General features: G+C 41.1%; 2 long non-coding RNA genes across 3 annotated transcripts in view; one reads left to right on the top strand and one right to left on the bottom strand.

Moving 5' to 3' along the window:
• Window positions 1–1,522: 1,522 nt before the first annotated feature.
• The window catches only part of LOC107836256 (uncharacterized), a 19,463-nt gene continuing 14,911 nt past the window's right edge, over window positions 1,523–6,074 (bottom strand). The window contains exons 3-5 of one of the 2 annotated variants that reach the window (XR_001662126.1): window positions 5,674–5,750; window positions 3,167–3,517; window positions 1,523–1,608 (exon numbers count right to left, since the gene is read on the bottom strand). This is a non-coding gene — a long non-coding RNA (uncharacterized LOC107836256). Of the gene's footprint in view, window positions 1,609–1,988; window positions 3,518–5,673; window positions 5,751–6,074 lie in introns of those variants that run through there. The other variant, XR_001662125.1, reaches the window with a different exon arrangement.
• Window positions 1,602–3,593, top strand: LOC107836257 (uncharacterized). The gene is made up of 2 exons (XR_001662127.1): window positions 1,602–1,840; window positions 3,239–3,593. It is a non-coding gene; the product is annotated as an uncharacterized LOC107836257 (long non-coding RNA).

The raw sequence follows: 6,074 nt of genomic DNA, 5'->3' as shown, positions 1-6,074 counted from the left end.
GGTAAATAAACACAAACGTTCTGCCAAAGAAATCCTGATAGCAACCAGCTAATTATGGTGGAAAACCGGAGGCGAATTCCGATTTACGCCACAAATAAATAAAGTATTTTCAGGTTTTATTGTTTCCAAAAGGAGCCAGAAAATGAGAAGGTGACCTGTTGGAAACCACCTGGGTTCCCGTGGAAACCAGAGTTGTTGTGCGATGCTGGAGCCAGCCAGCAGCAGAGCAAGGTAACCTTTTCTCTAATTGATGTGTGTGAGTGCGGCGCACACCATGCGGCCATATTGTGAGGGAGCGTGGAGGAGCCGGGGCCCCAGCATGCGGCGCGCTGCGACGGGGGGGGTTGATGCAGCTGTGCAGTTTGACTGATGCGCTGCAATCAGACAGCGGCGTAATGGGCTCAGTCTGAGGAGGAAGCTTTCTTTCACATCCACACCAGAGAAATGACTGAAAAACCTTTCTGGCTGCTGCACAAAATAAAAACCAACCTGGATTATAAACGGCTATTACAGTTTATTAAAACCATAAATGATCTGGTCTACACAGGTAGCAGAGTGACATAAATCCACTCTGAAATGAACGACGCATCAATGACCCGATCACCAGTCTGAGCTCCTCCAGGAAACCAGCAGTCTGTTTCGCCAAGCCAAAGTGAATGAAACCATCAGCTGCCAACCATCCAGAGGCGACGTCCAGAAACCACGCTGAGCTCAGACCCTACAGGCCAAAGGTCAAAGTTCAAACAGGAAAACAGGCTTAGAACGGCTGAAGGATCCAAACTGGAGGATGTTCACTGAAGGAACATAACAGTAATTATGTATAAAAATGTACACATTTAAAATAAAAACCTTCTTACTTTGTAAATTTGTTCTAAACAGAACTCTTCAAGTAACATTTTTTAGTGACGTTTCATTACTTCAGTGAAACTGTTGATGTTTTTAGCTGCAGATGGATCCTCTGCTACAAACCATCACCTGCTCACTAGAGGAATGATGTGTTACAGGCAGGAAAAGGTTTTATTTTAAAAAGGAATTTATTTATTTGCATTTTTATGCATTTCCAGTATAAAATAGTAATGTAAAATAATCTTAAGAGGTTAAATGTAAAACATGCAGAACGTGCCAATGGATGGATGAATGAATGGATGGATTTTATGAACTACTTTTGGGTTTTTCCCTCAGGGAAACGATCTCCTCCGTCTCTCTCTACACATAAACAGTAAAAATTTAAAAAGTAAATGATTCTCGTTAGTTCTTGATAGAATTTCAAAACAGTATGATTTCTGATCTTTAATAGATGATCAATAATAACATGGATCTGTTTTTGTTCCTCTGCTGGAGCTGTCCTGCTGCTGTCGCTCTCCATGGTGCTGAAACGGCGACGCTCTCAGTTCTTCCTGTTTGCAGTTTCTGCCTTCTGTAGCAGAAACACTTCACTCATGTTTTCTGTGCGTGAACTCGGCCGTCACTCCAATAACGGTGAGAATGTATCCGATTCATCTGTGCTTACACCTCAGTTTGCTGAGTCGTCGGGTTTCCAGCCAATCAGCTCTTAAAGGGCCCATTTTGCTGGCGCCGAATGTGTTGTTTGTGCCGTTTCCATGGCGCCTTCGGGAGCCGTTTTTAAGGAAAATGTTTGCTCATTAGTCGCCGTAATGCAAATTCACTCAGCATTGTTCAGATGTGAATCAGCATTGCTCTGGTAATGACTGCTAGAAAAGCAATTACCTTTGTAATCATGGCTTCCCTCCTAATGACTTTTCTTCAAATATACATTTATAATTCAGAGCTACAGAACCATGGTGATCTGGGGAAAGCTAAAGGAGTAGTTCTGTAAGAGGTAAGCAAAATCTGCAGAAACTTTAGGTGGAGTTGAAACCAGATATTTACATGAATAAAAGACTTTTTCTCACTGTCTGAAGTGAAATCTGATCAAACCTTTCTTGTTTTATATCAGATAGAATTATCAAAATTATTTGTTTGCTAAATGCCACAAAACTTGGCAAAAAATGTATTTTTTATTTTTGCGGTTTCCTTAAATTTAGGCGTTTACAAACATTTTTGGTCGGTATCAGGAAAACCGTCTTCTAAGCGGTATGACTTGGGTCTAACCTTTTGGGTTTGCTGTCAGAGGCTTGAGGAGGAAAATGACAAAATGCTACAAACACAGGAAACAGGAGCAGAAGTCCTCCAGGCCACCAGGGGGAGTCGATCAGCAAATCATCTTTGACCAAAGTTATAAAATTTGGGGGTCTTTTTTAGCTTAGTTTTAGTTTGTTGTGACTATTTGCTTGTCTAGCTGAGTTAGCTTTAAGTCGTTTTTAAAGTGTGTTTACAAGTTTCTATCAGTTTCAGTTTTCTCATACTTTGATTCATTTTTGTGCTGCGTTTTGTGATTCTCTGCCATCGATTTGGTAATGAATACTCAACAGGAGATACAATTTAGTAAAAAAATATTCAGTGATTGTTGACCAACCTGGTGTTTTATCCCAGATTTTGCTGTCACCGTTTTGTGGGCTAGCATAAGTGCCGCCGCTGCTGTAAACGGCTTTTGTGGGGAAAATAAATTTATTTCACATCAGTTCAAAAGGCTGATAAATATCCATAAACATGAAAACAAAAGATATTCCGGATATGGTCCCAGTTGGTTATAGTTTCCCCCATTACTTGCCGTTTTTAATTATTTCAGCTACGAAAATGTTTTTTTCATTGTCAGTTTTTGTCATTTTGTTCGTTTTAGTTAATTTTAATAACCTGGTTTGGACCTTCAGTAAAGACGGGATGTCCAGAAGAAATCTGGAGGAAGAAAGAAATGGTGCGTTATACTTCATGTGTTACAGTATTATAAACTGTTGTTGTAGGTAGTATTCCCTGCTCCAGGCTCCCCCTGGTGGTCTGGAGGACTTCCGTTATGTGGATTTAGTTTGCAGCTTGTTTTATTCAGTTTTTGTTATTTGTTGTTTCCATTTCCTGTGGTTGCAGCATTTTTCATTTGTTTTGTTAATTGTACGTCTTTTGCTCCTGTCAGGCTGCAGTTTTTACCAGTCTGGAGTCCAGTCCTCGTTTTCCAGCAAACCCATGGAAACTAGAGCTCCATCCCTGCACCACATCTTTATTTTATATTCACATCTCAATGTTTCTGTCTTTGCTCTTCGTTGTTCCCGACCTCGACCCGTGGTATCCCCGCTGGTTCTGATGGGATCCACCCCGATTCCTCTCCGTGTTCATCTCCCCTCAGCTGTCTGACTGTTTCAGTTGAAAGTGAAAGATGAGGGATTGGAGGAAGCGGTCCAGCTGGTTCTGTTCGTCCGAAGACTGATGGACGTCCTTGGGCGGTTGGACCCTCCGGCTCCTCATTCAGTTTCTGTGGCACCTTCATTTCAGACGCTGGCAGTTCCCAAGGACGAACCTGGAGTCCAGCTGGATAAATCGTTCTGTGTTGCTCTCTCTCTCCGTTCTTCTATCGCACAAAGAGACTCTTTAAACTCTGGGTCGTTTGTTGGAATCCAAGCAGAAACTGTGAAAACGTCCAAATTCGTTTCAATCAATTAAATGTTTGGCTAATGTTTAATTAAACTGAAATGTCTCCAGAACACATAAAATAAGTGCAAAGCTTTTATTTTTCTGGAAAACAGTCCAAACTTCCATGGCGCTGTGTGAAAAAGTAATAAACGGAAAAACTGGATGAGCATCGACTGCAACCAAACATCTGATAGCTTGTAGCAAATATGTTTTTGTTGTTTTTTGATCTTATAAATAAGTACAGATGAACATACGCAGAAACAACGTGCAAACAAAATGCACACCTGTAGTTATTCATAGCACTGACGTTTTAACCAAAATAAACAGGAACCAGATAAAACAATACTTTTAAACCTACTTATTCTTCTCCAAACTTTAGATAAAACTCTGAACAATGTGGTTCAGGTAAACTGTGAATCCAGCTTTAAAAACAACAGTCTTCTGCTGCTGACCTGATTTGTGGGCTTTGTTCTCTTCCATCAGTTCTCTTAATATCTTTTTGGGACCAAAACCAACAGAGGAATATTTTGTTACCCCGGAGGCCAAACAAAGATTTAATACTGCGTCTCCTTTATGTAACTTTGGTAAAGCAGTTTACAGGCAGCAGGGCTTTAAATCAGACTTTTGGTTTTTTTGAGGCAATTTTCCATAAAGGTAGTTCTTCAGCTGAGGCTGACAGCTCCATCCGTCACCCAGGAATTAAAGTACAAGACAGAAACGCTGCTGTGAGCTTGTAGGTGCCCGCCGTCTCTAACGGCGCTGATATGCAGAACGCTCAGTGAATATTAAGCGGCTGCCGCTGCGTTTTATTACATTAAAGATGTTTTTCAATCGATACAGAACAACGCAAACCGGACAGACGAGGAAAAGAGAGAAGAAGTCTGACATTTTAATTATTTGTTTTGACAAATCACGCAGTCACATGCAGTGTTTGGCCTCCGTTTCCCTGCTTTCCTCATCATCTGTCAGCAGCTTCTGGACGTGTTAATGTGTGAGAGCTTCTCCACAGACACGGAAACCTACATCATATTTAGAAAACAGTAAAACGCAAACCATCCGGTTTTCACACATTTATGTCATCAGCATTAATTACTCTCAGGTGCTTTAAAGTCGGTTTGTTTTAGCATTAAACAGTTTCAAATGTAATTTTAGGAAAGAAATTATTTTTTCTGTACATAAACAGCTGTTTGTTTAGAAAGAAAGAAATGTGTTCACCCAATAAATTTATGTAAATTGGAATTATAAAAATAAATTTGCTCAGTGAAAACACACAAAAAGGTTCAGATATTTTTATAAAAATTTGGCGCTAGAATGCGGTGGATTTTTTAAACTATTGAAATCAGAGAGTTTAATAAAACTGCACAGGAAACTCTTTTTCCACATTACACAGTCTCTGAAGATTCCCCAAAAGCAGGAAGTGGACTACAGAGCAGGGCATTCTGGGTAAATACAGCCACAACAAACAAGCTAGCTTAGCGCTGGCGGTAGAAACGGCTCCTGGTCTTTAGCCAGAGGCAAAAGAGAAATCCTAAACCAGCTAAGATCCGACACCACTACGTTTTGCTTACATTTCATAAAGAACAAAATTGCCCTCTGTCTTCTTCAAAGATTTTTGTGTAATTTCCTGCTCGGTGCAGCGCCCCCTCAGGCGAGGAGGGGAACAAGCTGCTAAAGGGTTTGGTTGTTGCAGTTCTGGTCCCCAATCGAGCCTCGTCTACTGGACAATCAGGTCAGAAAAAAAATCAATTTCTGAGGAAATGGTGCTTTTTGTATTCTTGCTAAGCATGAAGCCTTAAAGGGGTCGCCCGCTGCTATCAATAGCAGTTTCAGAGGTTTTAAAATGAAAATCATTCTATTTGAATTCAGTTTACTTACATAGTAACACCTTTGAGTTTGAGGAAACGGCTGATTAACAAACCGTCTTTAATGGCTCTTCACTGCTGCTGTTGAAACATCACAGTTTTCAAAAACTGATTTAACCTGATTCTAGTTAATAAACTTGATCTTCTTTAGAAACTTTGATTCAGAAACGGTGCGTGGTAGAACCGATGTATGAGCTGAACGTATTTAGTTTGTTAATCCTCTCAGTTCTCATGTTGGTGGCATCAGATTTAACTGAGGAGAGAAGTGAGGTTGGTGTGAACCTCTGACCTTGATGCTGGATGTGAAGCAGTTAGAGACCACAGGGGTTCTGTAAAAGACCAGGAACCGTGAACAGCAAATGGCTCCTGAAAGGGAAAACAGAAGAAAAAACAGTAGTTTGAGAGGAGGAAGGGTGTTTTGTTGTTAACGGCGAGCCATTCCACACAATTTAACCGCCGCATCGGGAAGCTGCAGCGTCTCTGACCGCCGCCGTTCGCTGCTGCAACCGAAATGTCGACGGCGGGCGTGTCGGGGTTGCCATGGGAGACGGAAAGATCCCAGCCAGTTTTCAAAACAATTATGTTCAGGTTTGGCTCCTAAGTGATTTTTTATCTAGACAGAAAACATCCTTGAATCGGCTCTAATTACGTCGAGAGGACACACACACACACAGCACACACACACAGCAC

Source organism: Poecilia formosa, unplaced genomic scaffold (assembly GCF_000485575.1).
Source record: "Poecilia formosa unplaced genomic scaffold, Poecilia_formosa-5.1.2 Scaffold47, whole genome shotgun sequence".
Lineage (NCBI taxonomy): Eukaryota > Metazoa > Chordata > Actinopteri > Cyprinodontiformes > Poeciliidae > Poecilia > Poecilia formosa.
This window is presented reverse-complemented; position numbering and strand designations above follow the sequence as displayed.